General features: G+C 45.1%; 1 pseudogene; it reads right to left on the bottom strand.

Annotated features, from left to right (window-relative positions):
* Window positions 1–18,343: 18,343 nt before the first annotated feature.
* Window positions 18,344–26,889, bottom strand: part of LOC132349874 (small nuclear ribonucleoprotein Sm D2-like) — a 161,649-nt pseudogene continuing 153,103 nt past the window's right edge.

The raw sequence follows: 26,889 nt of genomic DNA, 5'->3' as shown, positions 1-26,889 counted from the left end.
AGAAAAAAAACAACAGGCCCCAAGGAAGTCCAAACTATGAGGCAAACTCCATGAGATCTTAAGGCTGGAGAATAACTCTCTTTGGCTCAATGCTCTGCTCTCCAGGCTTACTGTGGCCGAGATCCCACCCTCCAGATCCACTGCACTGCCTTTTACTATAGGCTGAGGATGGAAGACACAGACCAGGAATGGTGGTGGGCCCCAGAACCTCAGCTGTGAGCCCACTTCTTTCCTGGGGCTCATTTCCTTAGCTGGGTGCCCACCTGTCATAAGGTGAATGCCTTAGACATGCAGCAGATAAAAGGAAATGTGTCTGTACATAAAGAAGCAAGAATGGCTTTGTCAGAGGGACCTTCGAATCCACTCCCATTTGTTTTAGAGACTCAGTTGCAGACTTCATTACTTTAGCTGATTTTAGTAACAAATTAGTTGTGACTGTCCCCATCGCTAGCCGAGGTTCACCAGTGCTGAGATACCTCTGCCCAAATCAACCTGCCTATTTTACAGATGAGGATGTAGATTCCCTACACTGCTCCTGGGGTAGAAGACAAGCCTTGCTGAATTGAGTTAGGTTCAAATTAGTATATGAAGAGCTTTCAAAACAGGCAGTCCCTGGGGGAGAAAAATAATAAAATGGGTTCTTAGAGATGACAGAGTTGGGATCCAGGACCTATTCCCACCCCTTTATCCTTTTTTTTCCTGTTTTTGCTTTTCACTTTATATTGAGGACCAGGAGGACTTGAGCAGGGAAGGGACTTGTCCAAGATCAAACCAAAGAGGTGGGGCTAAAACCAGGGTATTATTATTCCTAGCTCGGGAACTTTCTACTGCACCATGCTCCATACACACCTAAGAAGCACATAAGAGATGGCAGGGCTGTCTACACTAGGAGCCTTCTGTAGCTTCACCTTGATTTGACTTGATGAGAATTCTGCAGGAACCACAATTTGCAGCTGATGTCTCCACGATGAAGGATTTGGTACCCTGCATTCATCACAGAACTCATAAGAGCAGTGCCGACAGTTTGGAAATCCTTTTTCCTTGACAAATGATATATTTCATTTATTTTCCATGATCATCTTGCATTATTTCAATATTATTAATACTCGGCAAATATGTTAAAAAAACTAATAAACTGGCAATTATGATTGTGCTACGGACCCCAAACTGCAGTTATTCATTACGTTTCAATTATTAACTTCACTTCAAATGTCTTTCAGCAAAGATTGCAAAAAGAAAAAAACAAAAAAGTACCGATGAAACTCGGTACCCTGGATCCTGGAAACCCATGTTTCACTCTGCCTTGACGTTGCTCTGATTTATCTTTTTTTTTTTTAATTTTAGAATTTTATTAATTTTTTTATACAGCAGGTTCTTATTAGTTATCCATTTTATACGTATTAGTGTGTATATGTCTGCTATCTCAGGGCTGGAAGACTCAAAACAATAACAAAGAATTTTCCTCTCTACTTAATAAACAATAACCATGCACACCTTATATTTATAGAGAGCTGTTTTTAAACCTTCCTAATGCCTTAGTATCTATAATTGTATTTTATTTGAAAACAGTGCTAATGAAGAGTGTGGGTCCAATGTGATCCCCAATATACTGATTGGGGACACTGAGGCATGGAGAGGCTCAGGGATTAGGCAGAGCAGACACCTGGATGGTGAGACTTCCTACTGCCTAGTTTCCCTCCAACAACATCTTAGCACCAGCCTCAATTCCAAGATGATTCCTGACCGGATGATGAAGTCAATCACTGAACATGATGAAGATAGTGATAATGATGGAAACAGCTCTTCATTGGACTTGCGCTCGGTCCTAAGTGTTGGGCATGCATTACCTTGTCTAATCTTCCCAAAAACTCCACAGGGAAGAGATAATCATCATCTCATTTTATGGGAAGGTTAGGAGATTTGCCCAAAGCCCCACAGCTGGTATGTGAGTAGTTCAGCCATAACAATGGTGGCCCAACCTACAATGGCGATGACGATGGTTACATGGATCCAATGAGATCATGTGCCAAGCACAGTACTCAACGTGTTGCATGCGCCATCTTGTTCAGTCCTCACCACCACCCCACGGAATAAATTTTCCTCTCACCCACATTTTATAAATAAGAGTCCCGAGACTTAGAGGAAACTAGAGTTTGTTCAAGGTCAATAACAACCACCACCTCGCTCACCTTGCCACCAGCTTCTCTTCCTCCAACATGCCCACCAAGGACTTATGCATATTATCCAAACTCCCCCAAAGGAAAATAGTGATGGTTGAACGTCTACCAACGTGGATGCCTTTGGAGAGACCCCCTTTCTAGAATTTGGTTCAAGATTCACCCTCAAAGCAGTCCTACCGTCTCTCACATTTTCCCAGTAGGGTAAGTGATAGCCATAAGGGATATGAGGAATTTCATTTTTTCAAAATAAGCAAATTGTATTAAATTTTAACGGTGATCATTATGGGCTGGTTTGTCTCTGGTGCTTAAGTGAGTCCTTCAGTCCCCTTTGAAGAGTTCCATTTGCACAGATTAATTGTCTGCAATTTTGTCCGGCACGTCCTCATCCCAGTCATCGGCACTGTGAAGCCTTGTCCCCATCTGGGCACAGCTCAGTGATATAGCACTTTGGCATTTAAAATATGCACAATAAATATTTTAGATTTGCTGACAAATGACTTGCTCTTATGACAAGGCTGCAGAGTTTGCAGAGATGGGAGGAGGAGGAGGAGGTTGAGTGGATTTTGGAATGAGAGCCACTTCAGGCTTCACAGAGAGGTACTGGGTACCAGGTGGTTTCAGTGGCTTTCCCAGCCAGATGCCAGTGCAGCAGGCATCACGCTGGCTTTCTGAAATGCTGGACCACGTCCTTCTCATGGATGGACACCACCCTCCCAGGCTGACTCTCTTCCAAGGTGCACAGAGTAGGTACTTCGTACCCCATTCATTCAACAATTCAGTTTTCCATGAAGCATCCAGTGGGATCTTTAGAGCTAAGGACCAGATAATGCCACTCACCTACCTAATACATTCCAGAGTTTCCTTTCACATTTAGAATAAATTCCTAACTCTTGACCAGGGGCCTGGAAGGCTCTGCATATTCCACTCCCACTGCTCTTCTGACCACCTTACCTACTCACCGTCCCTCACTCACAATACTCCCTCCCCTTGGGCCTTTGTTCATCTTCTCTGAACACACAGAGCATGTTTCTGCCTCAGGACCTTTGCTCTTGCTACTCCCTCTTCCCAGAATGCTCTGCTTCAACATCTTCCCATGGCTGCCTCCTTTTGGTCTAGATCTCAACTCATATGTTCCCTCCACTGTCAGAGAGGATGTGCCTGAGCACCTAATCTAATAGCCCATCTCCATCACTCTCCATCCCATAACCTTATTTTATCGGCTCTTATCACTATTTGAACTTGTTTGTTTTGTTTATTTATGTGTGCTTTACTTGTGTATTGTCTGTCTCTTCCACTCTAATGTAAGCCCCACAGAGGTAGAGACTTGATTTATGTTGTTCATCACTGTATCCTTACTGCCTAGGATGTGGACCATCACATCATCAGTGTTCAGAGCACATCTGTTGAATGAATGAGTGGTTATTTCTCAAGCACTGATGACGGCTGGGTGCTGGGAATACAGCATTGAATGACAGGCATGTGGTTCCTTTTAAGGGACCACCTTACATTCTAGTAAGGTCTTTTGTCTTTGACCTTCTAAGGCTTGGATAACCAGCTCTCAGGCAGACATATCAAGAAAGGAGTGACAAATGTCCAATTTTGGGCATGGTACTAGGGTCACATCTTGAAGTCCTAGAAGTTTCAGGGTTGGAAGAGTTTTTAGGAACCAAACCTCCCTATTTACAAGGTTCAGAGAGAGGGCATGAATTGCACAAATCCACACGGCAAGTTGGAGGTTTTGTTTTGAGAACTAAAACATAGAACTTCTGACTCTGGGAATTATATGTGTTCAATTTCATTGTCCTGACACTCAGGTCTTAGTTCTGAAAGGTTCTGGTTCAAACCAAGAGCCTACATATTGCTTCAAAAGATTTACCCTAGCACATTGCAATATAACCTATCAAACCAAGATAGGTGTGTTGGAGATCAACCCCAGATATATCCCTGGAGACCTGTTCTTAAGGGGACACTGGGCCAGGTAAGCATTCTCATTGGCTCTTCCATAAACAATCGATCCCTCCTTTCTTTCAACAATTCTCAGTGCCTATCTTGTACCAGGAAACAAAAATAGCTGGGCAGGCTATGAATCCAACTTCATCCTTCAGATAGATGAGGCAGGGTCCCTAAGTCACAGCAAAGATATTTGCCAAGAGATTGTTCCTAGTTTTAGTTTGCAGAGTATTCTATGGCCTTTTCCATTAAACATCTGATTGGACAATATTTCTTTTTTTAAAAAAATATTTATTTATTTATTTGGTTGTGTCGGATCTTAGTTGCGGCAGGTGGGCTCCTTAGTTGTGGTTCAAGGGCTCCTTAGTTGTGGCATGCAAACTCTTATTTGAGGCATGCATGTGGGATTTAGTTCCCAAACCAGGGATCGATCCCGGGCCCCCTGCATTGGGAGTGCAAAATCTTATCCACTGCACCACCAGGGAAGTCCCTGGACAATATTTCCGTGGGTAGCACAGACCATTCAACTAAATGTTACATCGATTATTTCCCTGGATTTTCCACCGGCCCTTTCCCTGGAAACTGTACGTCTTTTTCAGCAGGAATTGAAGTTTCAGGTGGGGTTCCTGCGACTGGGAAGTTGAAATAAACATGTGCTTGAGAGGCTCTTCTAGTTCTTTTTTCTTACTGTGCAGACTCCTTCAGTGCCCACTCCTTAAGGAAAACCCGCATGGCTGCCCCTGGTGATCGCTGTCAGAGCAGTTCCAAACTTGGCCCCAACAAGCAGTACTTGAGATCCCAGCTGAAACACTTATTTTCTCAGTGTCCTAAGGAGGGAGTTGGAATGGGATAAGTTATGTGTTGTGGTTTTAGGCATTAATGAATATGAGAAACTAAATTATTGAATTTTGCAATGCAAATTATATTTTGAACACAAATTCCTCATTTCTGAATGCTAAGGACTCATAAAGAACGTCAGTGGTTTATGAATTAGGCCATTAGCATGCAATTTGTGATTCAAACAGCACACCAGCACCGTGTAATAAGTAACTATATAAAGAGTAGTGTTGTCTACATTTTCAAAATATTTTGTTTGATGCCTTAGAAAGTTCTCAAAAGACTCCTGTGGCCCACCCTTCCATTCTTCCTTCCCTCTTTCCCTCTCTCCCTCCCTCCTTCCTCCATTCCTTCCTTCCTTCCTTCCCCCATTTTCTGCTTCTCTCTCTCCCTCCCATCCTCCCTCTCTTGTTTGACTCTATTCCCCTTCCTTCCTAACCTCTTACCTTTCTTCCCTCACTTCCTGTCTCCTTCCATCTCTTCCCCAACCCCCATCATTCTCCTTCCATTGGCTGACTACATCAACCATTATTCCTACCTTTCCCTTTCCTTTCCCAGATTGGATTGTGGGAGCTAAAAATGAATCTAGACGAATTCCCCTCGTTTTAGGGGTGAAAACTCTGAAACCCAGAGAGTGAATGGGTCTTATCCAAGGTGCTACATGGGCAGAGCCAGCTGGAGCCAGGTCTCTGACATCTAACACTCCCTCCTCCATAGACTCCTTCATTCTAAGGTGCAACTGACTCATCTCAGACACCTTCTTGAGAGTGTTTTCATGGAGGGAGAGAGATTAGGGCACTGGCTTCCAGGTGGAATTAGAGGGAGGGAAAGAGCTGAGGGCCCTGGAGAAGAAATAAGGATGTAACAGGGCAAAGGGAATGCAATTTCACCAAGTTCAGTGAATGCAAATTTCATCAACTCTAGAGTTTGTCTGTTGGGATGACCTGATCTCAAGGCAGGTAGGACCAGCAAGTGGAATTGGTGTGGAGTGAAGTTTCAGTTCAGTTGGAGGAATAAAGTGTTACAATTAGACAATCAGTCAAGGAATGAACTACCAGGTGAAGTGGTGAGCATGCCATCGCTTAGAGAAGTTCAAGTTGAATGCAGACACGAATTCATGGAAATCCAAGAGCCTAAAGTTCCTCTGGTTCTGTGGTGGTCAACCTTGGCTGCACCTCAGAATCACCTGGGAGAGCTTTTTTTAAAATTTTATTTATTTATTTATTTATTTATTTATTTATTTTTGGCAGTGTTGGGTCTTCGTTTCTGTGCGAGGGCTTCCTCTAGTTGTGGCAAGCGGGGGCCACTCTTCATCGCAGTGAGCAGGCCTCTCACTATCGCGGCCTCTCTTGTTGCCGAGCACAGGCTCCAGACATGCAGGCTCAGTAGTTGTGGCTCACGGGCCTAGTTGCTCCGCGGCATGTGGGATTTTCCCAGACCAGGGCTCGAACCTGTGTCCCCTGCATTGGCAGGCAGATTCTCAACCACTGCGCCACCAGGGAAGCCCCCGAGAGCTTTTAAACTTCTTCATGTCCAAGCCACAGGGTACATCGATTAAATCAGGATTTCCAAGGGTAGGATCTGGAGCATCAGTACTTCTCAAAACTCCCCCTTTACAAATTCTAATGTTCAGATAGGGTTCAGAACCTCTAGGATAGCCCAGAAGTTCTAAAATTTTAGTGTGCATGAGAATGACGGCAGAAGTTGATTATAAATGCTGGTTCCTGGGCTCCTCTTCCCAGACATTCTGATTCGGTTACTCCCCTGCCCATTGTCCAGCCACCACTTCTCTTCCAGTGACAGGGAGGAGCCACGTCCAGTGATGGGTTGATGTCCATGTGATAGGGTGTTACCCGAAAGCTGGGTTCACCTCTCGGTGGCTGTCGAGCAAAAAGACACAACCAAGCCAAAGATCGGAAGAAGAAAGGATTTATTACTGGCAGCAAGTAAGGAGAACACCAGGGATCTTTCCCAAAGCAGTGTCTCCCCATCAGCAAAATTGGGGAAGTTTTAAGCTAAGGTACATGCATATTCATGAAGGGGCTTGGGTGGATGTATATTCATGAAGGGGCTTGAGCAGAGGGGAATTTAGCATAGAACTGGGGCAAAGGTTGACAAGAGTCCAAGCTTTAGTTGACTGAAGTCACTAAAGGGTCAGAAAAGGTCAACATCATCAACCCTTAGTTTCTGACCAACCTGTAGTTACCATCCTCCACCCAGGTCGGGGCCTTAGTTCCGGCAGAAACGAAAGATATGTATCAGATTGTAATATATTTCCCTTGAGGACGAATTAGGACTCTGACTTTTGGGGGAACTATTGTTTCTTAATTGCTTTTCCTTTGTTCTTGAATCCTTCTGTTCCCTTAAGATCATTAATTACTGAGACCTGTTCAAGGGCAAGCAATGTAACCAGGCTCAGATCATAAAATGGCTTAGGCCAAAAATGGCTTCTCTTATGTCAAGAAAGCCACACCTGGTTCTCTTTCTCCCGGGGACCCCCCCTTACCCTGTTTGCTTACGAGAGCTCTCACTCGAGTCCCACCGTGGCTTTTGGGAGTCCTGCTCAGAATCAGTTTGGGACAGCAATACTCAACATTTAGCTCCAGGGATGTGGACATGATCGTCCCCTTGAATAAGAAGTTAGTGATATGAAAAAACAAAACAAAACAAAACAACCCTTCTGGGACTTCCCTGGTGGTCCAGTGGCTAAGACTCTGCACTCCCAATGCAGGGGGCCCGGGGTTCTTTCCCTGGTCAGGGAACTAGATCCCACATGCATGCCGCAACTAAAGATACCGTGTGCCGCAACTAAGACCCGATGCAGCCAAATAAATATTTAAAAAACCCAACGACAACCCTTCTTTCAAGTATAGCATTTCTTCTCTTCCCAGATTGAACGAGTCTTTGTCCTTGCTTCTCACCCTGGCCAGCTGCAGTCTCTTCCAGGTAGTGAAGATGCTGGAGAGGCTGCTCTTTCCCCCTATGTGTTCTCCAAAGTGCTCATCTGAGTGTCACTCCCAGCCCACCCTGCAGGTTCCCCTTAGCCTTCCAGAGATCCTTGCCGGGGAGACCGTCAAAGTCAATGATCTCTTGCTCAGTCCTAAGGAGCGAAGGGCATTTGAGTCTGCTGGGGATACTTGCAAGCAGCCATTTTCCAGGAAGTTGGCTAAAAAAGCACTTATTCAAAGGACCAGAGGCAACATAAACCACCCACACCCTCACGGATCCTCATTTGATGGCCGTGAACTTGATGTGGGAGGGTCTTCAGAGGCTCACACACCTCTCGCCCCCCTCGCTGGCTGCATATGTGATGGCCACAAGGCAAACAGCTCACCTTGGGTGATAAAATATTTAGAAGCTAACTTAGCACCCCCATGCTTTATCAAGAAGAAGGTTCATGCATTTTTAAATTATTTTGTAAATCACGTTGAAGGCTGACAATGCAGATTTACCACTTGGGCTGTGATTTAAATACCAGATTATCCCCTCATTATGTTAACAGAGAGAGGAGCAGCGAAGTCATTCCCCTCTGATCCGCGGAAAGCCTGTCCTGCTCCCTTTGACGGAAGCATCTTCCTCCGGCTCCGGCTTCCACGAGGCGCTCCCTGCGGTGCAAGAGGCAGGGAGGGGGGGAGGCGATGATTGGATGCTTTGGGAGAACTTGCTGGGTTTGGGGGAGCAGGTCAGAAGGGGCGGCAGGGCCTATTAACTAGAACAGCATGGGGTCGTCTGCAGAGGAGGGGAGACTCGGGAGTCAAGGCAGTTGCATCTTCTTTCATTACCTGAAATTCTGGATTCCTTCATGAGAGAAAGTGTGTGTGTGTACATGTGGGTGCATTTTGGGTGAGCAAATTCGTATCAGAAACTATCAGGAAACAAGTGGCTTGGCAGATATCATGGAGGTGATAGGGAGGGGAAGATAATAAGTTGCTAAAAAATAGCTCACAGACACTCCCCCCACCACCACCACCACCCCTTATAGGGCAGAGACAGGGTAATGTAGTGGATTCGGAGTCAGATCCTGCTTATTAGCTGTTTACAGCTGTGTGACTTTAGGCAAGTTCCTTAACCTCTCTGGGCGTAGTTTCCTTTTCCGTAAAGTGGGGCAAAAACAGTACCTCCCTTAATGGTCTCATGTGAGGATTAAAAGACAACACAAGAGAGGGAATTAATGCAGGCTTAGAGTAAACAGCTCAGTGTGGATTGGCTAAAACCAGAAAAATCTCATGATTGAAAAAAAAAAAATCTTACCACAGACCAGGCATCTTGTTTGGGATTAACAATACATTATCTCATTTTGTGCTCACAAGGAACCCACAGGGAAGTGTCTATTTCATGCCTATTTCACAGACGAGGGGACTGAGTCTTGGATAAAAATTGAGCCCCAAATCACACAGGCACTAACAGGCAGAGTTGAGATTTGAATTTGGGTCTCCCTGACATCCAAGCCAGGCGTTTCTGATTTCCTGTGCATCCTCACTTAGCAAGTACAGAATAGCCAATGACACAGTCTCCTCAGTAAGTCATTTGGTAAAAGGCCTCCACTCTATGCCTGGCACTGAGGATACACACAGAGAGAAGACATTTGCTGCTTTGGAGGACCACTTGGTTTCATGAGTTTGGAAGCTGCAAGGGCCTTTGAGATGAACAGCGAGTGATGACATTTATTAAGCACCATTTGTGTACCTGCTAGAGTTAAACACAGTACTGGCTTTTGTACTGTGCAAGTTGTTATCATGCAAGGTGAGCTAGTTCTGCCCCAGGGCCTTTGCACTTGCAAGAATGCTCTTTCCCATGATCTGGACACCCTGGCTCTATTTCATCTTTCAGATCCCACCCTCTCATGTCACCTCCTCCGAGAGGCCACCCTAGTGGAAGCGGTGCTCCTGTCTCGCCGCTCACTTGTGCGTCCCTCTTTCCTTCCCCACAGTTGGCACAATCTGTAATCATTGTGTTCAGTGATTTATCTCCTGCTTATTGTCTCTTGTCCTCCAGGAGAATGTAAATTACTCTTGTCTTTGCTCTGCTGTATCCACAGCCCTGGAGACGTCATCTGGCGCGAGGCAGGTGCTCAATAGATATTGTTGAATGGATTGAATGGATGAGTAAAGGACTCGATGAAGTTCTTTCATCTTCCTGAGCCCCGGTTTTCTCCTCTGTAGAATGAGGGCGGCCATCCCTGCATCACAAGGTTGATCTGGGGACCCTGATTGCTAAGATGTCATGCACGCTAAGGCACCCAAGATGGTGGGAGCATCACAGAGTCGATCTGGGGGTAGCTGCACCCCAAGGCCATGCATGCTAAGGCATCCGGGATGGTGAGAGCTCAGTAAACATTGCCACCTTCTCCTGTTCCCACCTCCACCCCGGCTTTGCCTTAGAAGAGGGAGAGGACAGACATTCTGTGTTCCTGCTTTGCTGGGGTAACCGGCAGACTGGGAAACATAAGCTGACATTGGAGGGCTGTGGTCCTTGGTGGTGGGGCGGATTCTGAGCACTTCACTCAAGCAGGGGTGGGAAGGGAAGAGCTCTGACTACAGTTTCTGGGCTGGGACCACCCTGATCTCTCTCAAGGGCACCAGCCTGTTTCTCCGAGCAAGCTTCTTCCCCAGACTTTTCCTACCCCTCAGAGACAGCCCCAACCTCCTCCCCTCCTGCCCTCCCAACTCCCCAACTTCCCTCTCCTTTTCCTCTATCCCAATTCTCCTCTCCCTTCAACTCAATGATTTCCTCCCTTCCTAAGGAAACTAACACATATTTACTGAGCCCTGAGGATGTGCCACATACTACGCTAAGCACCTTGCATGGATTATCTAGTTTTATCCTCCTAACAATCCCCAAATCATTCCTATATTACCTCCGGGGGAGTGAGGCCAAAAGAGGTGAGATGACCTGCCCTAAAGGCACAGCTGGTAAGCGGAAGAGCTGGGAACTGAACCCAGGCAGCTGGACTTCAGAATTCACGCTCTTAACCACCACACTTAGCATCTCTGACTCTTCCTAAGAGTTAAATCCAACTCCTAAGAGCCTAAGTCCAACCCTTTCTTTCCTCCATCTTTTCTTCCCTCTTCTTTTCCATTTTCCACTATTTTCCTTTATTTTTTTTGGATTGGGATATAATTCATATATCATCAAATTCACCCTTTTAAAGTGTACACTTCCGTGGTTTTTAGTACATTCACAAAGTTATGCAAGTATCATCACTATCTAATTCCAGAACATTTTCATCACCCCAGAGAGGAACCCATTTCCTCCTCCCACCAGCTCTGGCAACCACAATTCTACTTTCTGTGTCTACAGATTTGCCTATTCTGGACATTTCATACAAACAGAATTGTACAATATTTATCTTTTTGTGTCTGGCTTCTTTCACATAATGTCTTCATGTCCCAAGTTTGAAGTGTCGATGGGAGAATGTCTGTGGGTTAGTGGGAAACTAACTCAACTCACAACCATTAGCTTTTCTTGTATACCAGGGAATAGGGAGTGTCTCTTTGATGTGGCTGAACTGGAGGGTATGATGGAAGTCGGAGTGATGGGGAGGCTAGAAATGGAGGTTTCAGGGGATCCTGTGGTGGCTTCAAATGTATGTAGTGATCTGTCATTCATCATCCCAGTTCCCCCTTCTGCTTTTGGCTCCTGCTTGAAGGTGCCCAAATGTCCTTCTATAGGGAAGCCTTGATGGTTGGGGGAACACACCAGCTTTCTCAATGTTGCTCATGCCATTCTCTGGAGGACTAGCCTTTCTAAGAGGGGGTTCTGTTAGGTACCATTTTCCTGCACCTTTAAGTAGGTTTAAGTAGATCCAGGTTACACCGACCTCTTCTCTGCAGCCCTGTGACCATTCCTGGCTCCAGCATGACCTGGGAGGGCAACGCTGACTCTGTCTCAGGATTCCCATTTGAAGAGTAACGGTTGATTACCTACTACATGCCCATGCTGTGCTTTACACATGGTGTCTTGTGTACTCTTCAAAATGGCCCCGAGGGGACTTCCCTGGCAGTCCAGTGGTTAAAACTCCACGCTTCCACTGCAGGGGGCATGGGTTCAATCCCTGGTTAGTGAACTAAGATCCTGCATACTGTGCGGCACGGCCAAAAAAAAAAGTGGCCCCAAGATGTAAGCAACTTAAAGGTCCATTGACAAATGAATGGAAAAAGAAGATGTGGTATATACACACAAAGGAATATTACTCAGCCATAAAAAAGAATGAAACAGTGTCATTTGCAGCAACATGGATGGACCTAGAGATTATCATACTAAGTGAAATAAGTCAGACAGGAAAGACAAATATCACAATATCACTTATATGTGAGATCTAAAAAAATGATACAAACGAACTTATTTACAATACAGAAATAGACTCACAGACATAGAAAACAAACTTATGGTTGTCAAAGGGGAAAGGAGGGGAAGGGATAAATTTGGAATTTGGGATTAACAGATACACACTACCATATATAAAAGAGATAAACAACAGGGCCTACTGTATAGCACAGGGAACTACATTCAATAGCTTGCAATAACCCATAATGGAAAAGAATCTGAAGAAAAATATATGCATAACTGAACCACTTTGCTATACACCTGAAACATTATAATTCAACTATACTTCAATTAAAAAATAAACATAAAAAACAGCCCTGAGAGTTTAGCAGTTTTAAATCCTCATTTTACAGAGGAGGAAATCAAGGCACAGAGACACGAGGGAACCGACTCTAAGCTATTCAGCCAACAGGCAGCCGAGCTAGAATTCAAACCTGGGTCTGACTTCAAAGCCCAGACTCTTTTCCACTCACCACATAAGCAGCGTGGAAATCACTGGCCATATTGCTCAGCCCAGTTTGATTGCTTTTACCTTCTCCGAATTTTACTGTATTAAAGTTATTTGGTTTGCAAGCAATAGAAATGGACTCTGGCAAACTTAAGTTTAAAAAAGTGGGGCTTTATTGAGAAGGAACGAGGGTAGCAAAAGGAACCCCAGAAAGCAGTGGATAACCAAGAATCAATAAAGGCAAGAACCGGGAGTTTCCTGGTTGCCCAGTGGTTAGGACTTGGTGCTTTCACTGCCAGGGGCCCGGGTTCAATCCCTGGTTGGGGAATTAAGAAACTGCAAGCTGCATGGCATAACCAAAAAAAAAAAAAAAAAATGGCAACAGCCAGGTGTGCCCCATGTGACATAAGCTCAAGAGTCCATGATGCTTCTCTTTGGACTGACATGACTCAGGTTCAATGACATACAGCCCTTAAATCTTAGCCTTCCAAATGTCAAAGTCCCAGTAGGGAATCCAGTTTGCCCAGCTTTTCTCAGGTGCTCATGCCTGGGGTCATTCAGTTACGGCTGGGTTGGCAGAAGGGGAGGTCACAGACCTGCACCCCTTTCCAGAAGTTACATTATTGTGAGCCAGGAAAACATCCCTAGAGGTCTCAGTATGTTAATCTTGGAAGGTTTTGCCCTACTGCTGTTTTTCCTTCTCCATTCCCAGCGAAGTCCATCTTGCTTTGAGACAAATCAAAATATAAAACAAGAAAACAGGAGCTAGAAGAAAGGATTACATTGGGATGGCTTATCTTTTAGGGTACCTTGATCCTGCCTGCTCACAAACTTGGCTCGGAAGTGGATCCATAAGATAATAAAGGGGAAGAGAAGCAAGGAATAGAGTGTGAGAAGGGAGCGATGAAAAGGACAAAAATGTCAAAATTATAGTCTGCTCTGGAAGTATGACCCATGGTGTCGAGGGAGGAGAAACCACGGTGAGCTCATTTGGAGTGACCACATTCTCATCCTGATTGTCACAAAAAATGGATATCGGACCTATCAGAACAATTGCATTGTCTTGTTTTCATCAGTCACAACACAGTAAGCTAAACCCCCTTGTCAGTTTGTTAGATGGCAAAATCTGCGATCACCAAGGCAGAGCATCATTAGTGGAGAAGACAATTTCATCAAACAAAACTTTACAAATAATATATTGCTGTTCGTCATCAAGACACTTAATACAACAGAGGCTGCTCCCAAAGCTCCCATAATTAATTTCTGCTAATTTGCCCATTCTCTGGCTCTGTGAGGGTGCTGGTAATTTCATATTTTACACACCCACGGAGGTTACGGTAATGGATTCAGTTCTGGAAGGTGTTGTAATGACTTTGAATGAACTTGAAAGGTTTTGCATTTGTTTTCAGAGAGAGTGATTCAAACTCCACCACACGGGCACGATTTGTAAAGGTTGGACATGAAAACGACGGATTAGCTTTTCTTGGAGACAGCTACCTTCTCGTTATAACCTCCCTGCTCACGAGGCAGGCCGGGCTCGGCACTGAAACACTCAACTTCCTTTTTATCTGTATCTTGATGGTGGCAGAAATCATCTCTGAACATTTGAAGGAAAAAACGGCAATTATTGAAAAATCCTCCTAGACTGACTTGGCTTTCTGAATTCTATTTTTTTTAAACAAACACCCAAAAAGTAAGTTGGCAGAGATGAGAAGTAGACATTTTCTTCTTGACTTCGGCACTTCTGAAACCATCTATATATGTTCAGCTTTCTTTGGCTTCTGAGCTGCCTGTCTCCTTTAAGTTGGTCAGGCATGACCGTGGAAGGGATTGCAGGAAAAGAAGTCTTTAACCTTCTTGCAGTGGCACCAGGAGCATGGCTATTGAGATATAATTATTAGAGAGGGATTCCTGTGTGCCTGACATTGAGGTGAGTGTTTTGTACAAGGAGGGCATTTAATCTGATGAATCCCTTTAAGGCGACCCAACACTTTTTACAGATTACAAAATCGAGGCTCAGCAAGGTTAAGTAACATACTCAGATTTCCCCGTCTGTCTGGTTACAAGTCCTGTGAGCTTAACCCCTACCACCCTGCCATGCTACCATTGGTGTGCCGGTAACCTTTAACAACCAGCTTTCTGCAAAACCCAAACCCCAAAACCAAACCAAGCCACAGTGAAACTAAACTCTAATTTGTAGAGTTTGTCAATTACTGGGGTGTAAATACTCCCACCACGGCTGATCTCAGGCTACCAATGTGATGTCACGGAGTAACACAGAGTGACATGGTGGGTGATGGGTGTTGCCCCCCACCTAAGCATCTCCCGAAGCTGTTCACATGACCCACCATGGACTCTTTTCTGACGTGTCCCTAATCCTCCAGCTCAGACTGCTTTTGTTTGGAGCCCACTTTGCTCTCAGATGAACAGTTGGATACCACCACTTTGGTTCTGTCTTCTGATTTTCACGGTGATTCGTGATTCAGACTCACTTCCAGGGGAAACACCTTATTCATCTCTTGTCTGGCACCCCTGCTGGGATTACCTTCCTGCTGAAACTTGGATTTGCACGGAACCCATTTTTTCAGAAATATGTTAATGTCTAGGCCAGCCTCAGTGCATGAGGATGCAGGTGTTCTCTTGTGAGCGTGTGTGGGGACATTTTAGACCATTGGGTGTCTGGTTGGTTGAGAGGTGAGCTGCAAACCCACTCAAACATGTCCACGTCGGAGCCACCATGAATGGGTTGAGAAAGCACACTGGGCTCTTCAAGTGGGAGACAAACAGTTTGGAGGATCCGCCTGACTTCCAGGGTGGAGAAGCAGCCTTTCTCCAGACTCTACAGGAGCAGGGACTCCGGGAGAAATCTACGAGTTACTTGCTACACGTCAGTGAGGAGCGAGCCAGGGATGAGACTCCGTGCCAGGCTTCCCAGAGGGCAATTAGGCCACTTTGACAGCGTTCTCATCTTTGACTTGGAGGGGCCTCTAAGACTGCTCTCGGGAGAGGGTGGCACAGTTGGACTTAATAAGGAGGAAATGAGCCAACGGGAAAGAGGGAGCCCTGAATCTCAAAGGAGCCCCGTGAGCTTGGTGGGAGATGGATGGCGGCTGGGACTTGGGTGTGGGTGGTGCCTCGGGACACCCGGGGAGGATGGATAGGGCTGCGGAGAGGAGAGAGAACGCCAAGGAACAAACGGCTCTGGCTTTCTGGAGGGTGATGGCAAATCTCTTGTACCCATTGCTGGACGGAAGGCCATTGATGCAGCCGAAAGGAAAGATGCCCAAGGCTTATTGAACACCCTGCTGTAGGCTGTATACTTTACAGGTGGGGCTTTATTTTATCCTCATAAGAGCCCTTTCATGAGAGTGCAGCTGAGATCACTTGTCATTTTGAGCTGATGTCGTCCAGGGTCAATGCCAGGACTTGCTTCATCCCCCCTCATGGCCATCTCACTGGGAAGAAGGCAACATGTTTCTCCAAGCCCTCCCCTTCTTTGTTGGGCACTTCCTCTCTGTACTGGAGCTCTTGGCTTCTGAAGCCCCTGCTTCTTGAGTTCCTACTAAGCTTTAGAAGCTGGCTAAAGACTTTTCACCCACTGTTTCATTAACTCCTCACCACACAGAGGTAAAGCCACTTGTTCAAGGTTACATTGTGAGGGAGTGACAGAGCTGGGCTCCATCCCAGCCCCGACTGAGAGCCAAGATGTGCTCTTAACAGCTATGGTATCTTGCCTCCTGCCCTTCTGATGTCTGTAGGACCAACTTGGCATCCCAAGATCTGGGGTAGGAAACAGCATTCGTGCAAGAGAACAGCATGATGCTTTGAATGACAGCCTAGAAAGCTCTTCTTTTTCTTCTGGGGTCTTCACTGCCGACCCCAGAGAAGGTGTCTTCCCTTGCCATCTCAACACCTTTGCCCTTCAGCGAACATGTGACAAGTATCGGGAAAATAACCGACAGTTGTTAATTCTTCCATCCCAAACCCAGTTGGGAGTGAGTTAATTCCAGAGTTAGAAATGAGGCTTCAACTTCAAGTTTACATCCAGCAATGAGGTTTCAGGACAACTAGATTTTTGTCCTTTAAGGGAGAGGTTGTGTTGATGGAAAAAGGCTGTGTTGTGATGCTGTGGCCTTACTTCATCTCCATGCCCACTAGGTTAAAACCCATCAATCAGCTCTAAAATTTACTAAAAAGCATGAGATTGTCTACTTATAATGGGTTATTTTTATGGTATAGAAATTACACTTCGATTTTAAAACAAAAAAGAACTACAAAGGACAGCTTGGGATCATTTAAGGAAATTTTGATATGAACTTTCTATTAGTTAATATTATCATATCAGTGGTAAATTCCTTGTATTTTTGTGGGCAGATGTTCTTATTCCTGTTCATAGTATTTACAGGCGAAATGTGATGATTGCAACTTATTTTCAAATGGTTCAGTCAAAATAAAAAGAAATATAAATAGAAAAAAAACCCCATCAATTGAGGTAAGTTTATCTTTTACCTATTACTTAGTGGCTCTTGGTATTGAGTCGGTTACTCTATCCTGCTGGGCCTTGATTTTTTTCATCTGTGAAATGGGTCTGATAGAGAAGAGAGAGAACAATTCCTCTTTACCTGGGTTATTATAAACCTTGAATGAGAAAATGGAGGTGAGCAAGTCCAGGTTCAGCGTGGGGGCCATGATGTGGGAGGTGCGGTCAGATAAGCCAGGGGTTTGCAGCCCAGCTCTCTCATTTACTAACAAGGCAAACTTGGGAGAGCGTTTCAGCCTTTCTGAGCATCTGTTTGCTTATCTCTGAAACGGGGGGTGGTAATAGCTCTTGCCTCCTGGGGTAACACATGGGAAATGCCCAGTGCAGCGCCTGGTGCCCTGTAAACACAGAATGCCGTTAGCTATTGTTCTAACAGGGACCTTGTTAATCACCCATCAGGGGGCTTCAGTAGGAGCTGGGAGGCAATATGGAAGGTGCGGACAAGGACTTGGTAGGGGGCATGGCGCAGAGGAGAGAAACCTCACTGAGGACTCCAGGAAGAGTCTGGGGGTTCGTGTGGTTTGAGCTGGGCGTCGGGGCAAAGAAGGCATTTTAAGAGTGGCTCCATTGAAAGTAGAGGATGGAAGGAACATTGCAAGGAGAGGATGGAAGGGACAATACTTATGGGACATTCCGGAGACTTTTTTCTACACTTTCACATACATCATTTCCCTTAATCCTTGAACGATAGCAGTCAGGTAGCATCCTTATCTCTGTTTTACAGATTAGAAAACGGAGGTTCCGGTGAGTGAATTGGATCCAGCAGCAGGGTGGGGGGTCCCAGGTCTTTTAGGGCTTCTGGGAACACAGTGCTCTGTCTACTACACCCCTTAAGAGCCAACAGAGAAGCAAGCTGAAGGGGAAGACGGCTCTTGGGAGAAGAAACCAGGGAGGATGACGGAGCTCCCGGCAATGCTGGTGGCTCAGTCCTCCCCCCACCTCCACCTCCAGGGGACCCGAGGCAGCCCCAGGCCCCAGCGGAGTTTCTGATGACCAGGACACCCCCCTGCTTGGTTCATTCTGCCTCTCTGCATGCCCCAGCCCAGCAAGATACCAGTGGCCTCAGCCAATGTTCCCAAACAGCCCATTCCCAGAGACCCAGACAACAGCCCAATTATCTTGGGCCAATCGCAGGCCTGCTCGCTGCTTGGGGCCCACATCTAGAGGCGATTTCTCTCTTTCAGGAGAGTCGTCCAGGGACCGGAGAGCCGCTGTGAAGGTAATTCGGAAAGTTTGGCCACGGAAACCCGTCTCCTCCTCCTCCCCGTGGAAGGGAAGGGAGGGGCTGCGTCAGGATCAGAAGGGAGAGGGCAGAAAAGCAGGGGCCTGTGTGTACGGAGAACTCTGGACCACAGAGGTAGTTTTCATGTATTTTCGAAGCAGGCTGGAGGCGTATCTCTCTCCCCCTCCTCCAGCCATACTTCTCTCCTCACTCCCGCCTCTTTCCAGCAACTGGTGATTAATAGCAATTAAGGTATTAATTACGGCTCCTTCTCCATTCACTGCACCCAGGAACCATCCTCTCTTGTCCCTCCCTTTCCCCAAGTCCCGCTCATCAGCAGGGTCTGCTGGCTCTGCCTCCAATATACACTGGGTCAGATCATTTCCCTCCCTCTCTGCTGCTGCTTTGGTCCAAGCCACCCATCTCTTGCCCAAACCACCAGGGCAGTTTCTTAACTCTGGATGATCCATTAGAAATGCAAATCCGGTTACGTGGCATCATCCTGTTTCAACCCTCTGGTGACTTTTTTTTTTTAATTTATTTATTTTATTTATTCATTTTTGGCTGCGTTGGGTCTTGCATTGCTGTGCGTGGGCTTTCTCTAGTTGCGGTGAGCAGGGGCTACTCTTCGTTGCGGTGCACGGGCTTCACATTGCGGTGGCTTCTCTTGTTGCAGAGCATGGGCTCTAGGCATGCGGGCTTCAGTAGTTGTGGCTTGCGGGCTCTAGAGCGCAGGCTCAGTAGTTGTGGCTCACGGGCTTAGTTGCTCCGCGGCATGTGGGATCCTCCCGGACCAGGGCTCGAACCCGTGTCTGCTGCATTGGCAGGCAGATTCCCAACCACTGCGCCACCAGGGAAGCCCTGGTGACTTTTCTTTGCTTTTAAAATAAAAGCCAAAGTCCTCTCTGTGAGCTGACTCGTGCCTGCTTCTCTGAGGCAATATCTGCATCTCTCCCCTGGGCTCAACCCCTTCCAACCACCGTGGACTTCATCACCTTCCTCGCAAATGCTCTCTGTTCCCCTGTCTGGATGCCTTTCCTCCAGGTCATTGAGTGGCTGGCTCCTTCAGGTCTGAATATCATCTTTATTAAGAGGTCTTTCCTGACCACCCTTTTAAAGTATCAGCCCACCCCACTTCCCAGTGACCCACTCTCCCAGGCCCTCTTTGCTTTTCTTCATGGCATTTATCACCATCTTAAAGTATTTTGTTTATTTATTGCTTGCTGCCTTGTAAGCTGCATATTGCCACCAAAATGTGAGTCCCATGGGATTAGAGACCTTTCCTGTTTGTCCATTGCAATATATATCCCCATCACCAAGAAAATGTGCTTGAAAAACATTGGTGGAATGCATGAATGAATGCCAGGCATGAAGTCAAGTGATTTTTTTTTAATTGAAGTATAGTTGATTCACAATGTTCTAGGTATAAGCAAAGTGATTCAGTTTTACATATATATGTGTGTGTGTGTGTATATATATATATATTCTTTTCAGATTCTTTTCCATTATAGGTTATTACAAGATGTTGGATATAGTTCCCTGTGCTATATAGTAGGTCCCTGTTTATCTATTTTACATATAGTAGTGTGTATCTGTTAATCCCAACTCCTAATTTATCTCTCCCTCCCTTTCCCCTTGAGTAACCCTAAGTTTGTTTTCTACATCTGTGGATCTATTTCTGTTTTGTAAATAAGTTCATTTGTATCATTTTTTTAGATTCCACATATATGTGATATCATATGATATTTGTCTTTCTCTGTCTGACTTACTTCACTTAGTATAATAATCTCTAGGTCTATCCATGTTGCTGCAAATGGCATTATTTCATTCTTTTTTATGGCTGAGTAATATTCCATTGTATATATAGACCACATCTTCCATTCCTCTGTCGATGGGCATTTAGGTTGCTTCCATGTCTTGGCTACTGTAAACAGTGTTGCTCTTGGGGTGCATGTTAGAGTTTTCATCTTTTCCGGATATATGCCCAGGAGTGGGATTGCTGGATCATATGGTAACTCTATTTTTAGTTTTTTAAGGAACCACCATACTGTTCTCTGTAGTGGCCATACCAAATTACATTCCCACTGACAGTGCAGGAGGGTTTCCTTCAAGGGATTTTTAGATCATGTCTTACTACTATTTCCCCTACCATCTTTGAGTTAGGGTTTATTTTCTTGTCCATTTTACCAGCGAGGAAACTGGGAGATTGAATAGACAAATGGACAATGGCCAGACCATATATGGCAACAGAATGTCTTCTTATTTGGGTGGTCTTTCTTATTTCCACAAAACTGAGGCAGCTTTGAGGGACAGGTGACTTCTCATGGTCACACAGCTAAGGAACAACAGCAGTAGGATTTGGGTCTTGTGTGTTTGACTCCATAGACCCCCTTTCGTCCACTGCGCCACGCTTTATTTCAAAGAGATCTCTCCCTTTCTCTGCCCCTAAACTGGGGAACCAGTGGTATGGCCACGGAAGGGAGAGGATGGGGAAAGAGGGACAGGCAGAAGGGTGGGACCTCTGAGGGCAGCGGGAAGGAGAGTTCAGAGCAGAGGGTCCCGGGATGGTGGCAGGCAGATTGGCACAGGGAGCTCAGTTGTAGAAGTTCAGCCTCATTGCCCTCTTGCTTATCCATTTTACAAAAAGAGTGCTAAATGTCGAGAGTCCATCATTCGTCCTTAGATTGTTATTTGTCTAAAGATAAGTATGACTATGGAGAGAATGGTGGGAGAGGAGCAATTAGTATTCCCATCCATCTCAGTGAAAGATAATAATAATATTAATTAATAGTCATACCAGGGTGCAGCGGAAATTTTTAAAGTCTACAAGCGAGAGATCTTCAGGGGCATGTCTTTTCCTAAGTTCCTCTCTGACAGGTGCCCATTTGTTATGGGAACAAGCAGAGACTGTCTGCCTCTTCCATCACCAGTAGCCGGTTCCCAATTCCTCATCCTGTCATGCCAGGTGTGGGCAGGTTTCAGGGACAGGTTGTGGAGCCCCAGAAAGCTAGTGGGCAAAGACTGGGGGTGGGGATGGGGGTCACAGATGGAGTCATAGTCCCTGGGAGCAATGGGGTTACCCAGCTGGATTTGGGAATGGAGAGAGAGCCCTGAAAAGAGCATCTGGTAGGATTAGCATTAACCTTCACCTTCTTCTGATTATAGCAAGGTATCTTCCTTTGGGGAACTCCCCCTGCCTAGCTCCCAGCCTTTATGGTTGCATTAGGACTGTCCCAATATCCCCTTTCTAGCCCTAGGAATGAAATACGATCCAGGCAAGTGCAAGGTGATAGCTCATTGTGATCCTTACTTGACTCTCCCTATTGATTAGTGATGCTGAACGTCTTTTCATGTAACTGTTGGCCATTTGTATGTCTTCTTTGGAAAAATGTCTGTTCAGGTCCTTTACCCATTTTAAAATCAGGTTATTTGGTTTTTCTTTTGCTACTAAGTTGTATGAGTTTCTTATATATTTTGGATATTAACCCCTTATCAGATACATGGTCTGCAAGTATTTTCTCCCATTCTGTTAGGAGGCTGTCAGCAACAAGTTAAAAGGTTGACAAGGATTGGCAAGGATGTGGAGAAAAGGGAATCTTTGTCGCGGCTGGTGTGAATGTAAAGTGGTGCAGCCACTATGGAGAACAGTATGGAGGTCTTCAAAAAATTAAATATAGAACTACCGTATGATCCAGCAATCCCACTCTGGGTATATAGCCAAAGGAAACGAAATCAGTGTCTTGAAGAGGTATCTGCACTCCCATGTTCTTTGCAGCATATTCATAGCCAAGGTATGGAAACAACCTAAATGTCTGTTGATGGATGAATGGATAAAGAAAATGTGGTATTATGTATACAGTGAAACATTATTCAGTCATAATAAAGAGTCCTACCATTTGCAACAATATGGATGAACCTGGAGGACATTAGGTTAGGTGAACTAAGCCAGACACAGAAAGACAAATACTGCATGATCCCACTTACATGTGGAATCTAAAAAACTAGAACTCGTAGAGAACTCAGAGAGTATAATGGTGCTTACTAGAGGCTGGGGAATGGGAGAAAAGGGGAAATATTGACCAAAGGGTACAAACTCTCAGTTATACGATGAATACATTCTGGAAACCTAATGTACAATAATAATGTATTGTATACTTCAAATTTTTTAAAAAAGAAACGTGATCAAGACCTGGCATATTTCACTCCTTTGGTTGCCATGATTGGTTCAAAGACAAAAGCTTGAGTTTGTTGAATTAAGGGTTTTGGAGAGGCAGGCAATGAGCAATAAGAAAGGCCATGGTTAATTAGTGGCTTAGAGGCATTCTTCCTCTTTTCTGTCTCTTTGGACAGCCGCTTTATCAACTGCTATTAGTTAGCCTCTCAGATTACCAGTTTGGCTTTTCTAATTGATAGATTATTTAGTCTTCTATTTGTCTGGATTCCCAGGACACATTTGCATGGCACAGGGCTGGGATGGCTAAAACTCGGCAGATAGCAGTTGGATGAGTGATTGGAGGCTGGGTGTTGCCTCCTCTGCACTGTGCCTACAAATTAGGTACCTCTCATCATATGGAGGGTGGTACCTACTTGTGGTTTATCACGCACTGGTTAAAATAGCCCAGGTGTGACTAATGGAGTGGAAAGAGACAACACCTGGGAAAGTTTCTTAATTATGCTACTTGTTGAAAGGTAAGCTACCAAATGACAGTATCTATTAGCGATTGCAGAAAACTAAGAAATTGACTGGACAAGAAATAAAGATGGAGTGAAATGTAAAGAAATATTACACCCAGGTACATATCGCAGCCTACTCCTGTGTTTCTCAAAGTGTGGCCCGTGGACCACCTGCCTTAGAGAAACTGAACCAGAATCTCTGGAGTGGGGCCAGAATCTGCATTTGCTACAAACTCCCAGGTGAGCTGATGCACAAGAATGTTTGAGAACAGATGTCCTGGCTTTGCGGGGATGACAGGGACATGTTTCTCAAGGGTCATGCACATCTGGACTCGGTGTGACTCCACGTTAAGTTGAAAAGGTGGAGGAGAAAGACTGGGGCACAGTGAACCTGAGATCAAGGAAAACAGATGGTGGGCAGGCATGAAAAGAGATGACATTTGCCTCAAAGAAATCAAGTGAGTTTGAAAGAAGAAGGGTGGGTTTAGAGTAGGATTTGCAGGATATTGAAGTCACATAGAATGAAAGAGGGGCCCTGAAAGGAAGGAAAAGGTGGGGATGGATGAATGTCCTGGGCAAAAAGAAATACAACTACCATAGTCCCTTCCACAGGCCGGGGAACTGAGTTAGGGATGGTGATAAAAAAAAACCGCGGAGGACATCTTGGGAAAGTAACCTGTGGTAGGAGCATTGAAAATATGAAAAATAGGGGAACTAAAGCTGGAATTATGGATGGAAACAGTGAAGAACCTAAATATCATGCTGGTAATGCAAAGCCATTTACTTTTTAAAATATGAAACATAAAATTTATTTTTTAAGCCATTTGAAAGCATGCAGTTCGGTGGCATTTAAGTACATTCACATTACTGCACAACCATCACCACCATCCATTGCCAGAACTTTACATCTTCCCAAACTAAAACTCTGTACCCCCTAAACATTAACTCCCCATTCCCTCTCCCCCAGGCCCTGCAAACTACTTTCTGTCTCACTGAATTTGACTCTTCCATGTAATTCATGTAAGTGGGATCATACAGTATCTGTCCTTTCATGTCTGGCTTACTTTACCCAGCATAAAATTTTTAAGGTTCATCCATGTTGTAGCATGTGTCAGAATTTCCTTCCTTTTTAAGGCTGAATAATATTCCATTGTATGTGTAAACCACATTGTGTTTATCCATATCTGTTGATGGACATTTGGTTCATCATTTAGTGTTTCTGAACAAAAGACTGTTATGTCTGGGTGTTGATGGAGAAACATGGTTTGGGGGTTGAGGGGATGGGCAGGAGTTTAGAAGGGGGAGGCACTCTTTGTGGCCAGACAAGGAATGTGAGGTGTGGCTAACCAGGAAAGATAAATAAATTTAATGCTACTACCAAATGGTGGTGAGTGCATGCCTGCTGTGTTGATCAGGGGGTGAAGAACTCTGTGATGGATTAGCTATGTCTTCCATGCTCATGGCAGGAGGGGGAAGTGGCGGTCATGTATTTACATTCCTGGTCTAAATTGTTTGGCTAGTTTCATAGCCCCACTGGGTAAAATGCTAGCTTCTCTAGCCCTTTAACCAGAGCTGAGGGGCTGCTGGCAGTGTCTGAAGGGTCATTTCTGCTTCAGATTATAGCTCTGGTTTAAGAGGCTTGAGCAATTCAGCCTCTGCCCTTGGCAATATCTTGAACCAAAGGATCAATAGTGTTTTATTTTGTTTTCTCTTTCCTCTGCTGAGTCACCAGTGGCGAGAACGGGACAGACCTAGAATGTCTTGATCACAGGAATTTGTGATAGTCCTTCTTCCAGAAAAGAAACATCTGCTCGTTGACTCAAACTCCTATCAAAGTGAATTGTTAGGGATGTGATTTTGAAAGGCAGGGAATCTTCCATCTGTGCCTGTTACCTTGGGCTCGACACCTATTATGATTTACTCAACACTCTGTAACGGGCTCCCTGGGTTTTGCCTGCCCAGCATGACTTCCCTCTTCTTCAGGTAACTTCCCTGCCTCTTCCCCAGGAGAAGAGACCCACAGCCCATTTCCTGTGGCCTCAGTGGGGCTTTCAATCAAGGTGCCCTGTCCCACTTCCACCCCCGGCCACCAGGCAGGCCCATGACGAAGTCTGGCCAGCCAGAGCTTTCTCCATCCCTGGCTGCAGCGAGTGAGGCAGGGAGAGGACCAGGACCCAGGTGTGACCCTTGGGAGTTTATACCTGCACAGGGCAAAGGTAGGAATCTTCCTTCCAGATCAGAGGGTGACAAGTGTTTTCTGTAAAGATGCAGGTGGTCAGTATTTAGATTTATACCATCCCTGTTGCAAGTACTCAGTGCTGCTATTATAGTGAAAAAGTAGCCACAGACGATACAAAAATGGATGGGCATGGCTGTGTTCCAATAAAACTTTATTTACAAAAATAGGCCGGCTACTGGATTTGGCCCATTGCCAATTTCTGTTTTAATTTAAAACCATTGGAATTCAGGAATACAAGACCCACCTTGTGAAAAAGCCATCTTAAAGCCAATTCAGGGGAAAACAGAACTACAAGTCACAGAGAACAAACTCCAACAAGAGCCATTACTGACCCCTGGATCTAGCTATGCCTGAAGGTGGCTGTCCCTTGAATAGCCAGTAATGTAATCCAGTATTACCTTTTATTGCTTAAGGCAATTTGATATGGGTTTTTGTCATCAAGAGAGTCCTGACTCATATAAGACCCTGTCCAGCAGTCTGCTCTTTGAGCCCTAAAAGTGTAAAATTCCTGAGCTGGAAAGACTTTGGAATCAGGAAGAGGGAAGGGGTTCTTAAAATCTTAGTTTGGAGGCCTCCATGGAGGCTTACCCACTGCCAGAAGCAGGGAGGCTGATCCCATCCATCCACAGCCCACCCAAACCTCCACGTACTCTTTCAACCATCGATTGAACAACTTAATTTGACAGACCCTGTGCCCTGATCTAGAAGGAAGAGAAGAATGGACATTGATTGCCTTGTAAAATATATGCACAGTGTATGTACAACATATGTACCAGGGACATGTATATAGAACATTTCATGCCATCCTTGCAACAGCCTGAGAAATAGGATCATTATCCTTATTTTGCACTTAAAGAATCATCGGTACAACTCAGCAAGGTTAAGTGATTTGCCCAAAGTAACCAAGACAGTAAGTGAAGAAGTAAGGATGTAATCCCAACTCTGGGGGGTTCCAAATTCCAATATTTCCCCCCAATATCATTGCTGTCTTCCCTAACAAGAGACCAAGAATGGGGCTTTGTCCCTGTCACAGAAGCAGCATGTTTATAATAAGCCTGCATGTTACACAGATGAGGAATGGAATAAAGGAAAACCAATGGCATCTGTCACCCTGTTCACCAGGAGTGTTATAAGCAAACCCGGGCCCATGAGCTGTAAATACCAACGCCAGCTCTTCTTTCAAGTAAATTGGTGGTGTTGTATCAGAAAATTTCTCTTTGCAAAATGCTAACAATGCAGTGGTGCTTAAATTTATGTGTGTAAGATTATGACTAGATACATAAAACAGGAGGAAAGAATCTACAGCTGACAAGAGTTGGGTACACAATGATTATTTTCTTCTTTTCTCCCAACCTCTTTCCCAAACAGTCCTCTTCCTCTTTCCCAAACAGTGGAAGAGTGTCTTTATGGAGAAAGTTAACAATAAAACTGCTGACTGTAAGCTGGTCCATGGCACTCACATGGGGAGGTAGA

This window comes from Balaenoptera ricei, chromosome 15 (genome assembly GCF_028023285.1).
Source record: "Balaenoptera ricei isolate mBalRic1 chromosome 15, mBalRic1.hap2, whole genome shotgun sequence".
Taxonomy (NCBI): domain Eukaryota; kingdom Metazoa; phylum Chordata; class Mammalia; order Artiodactyla; family Balaenopteridae; genus Balaenoptera; species Balaenoptera ricei.
The sequence above is the reverse complement of the archived record's forward strand: the minus strand, read 5'-3'. Positions and strand labels throughout refer to the sequence as shown.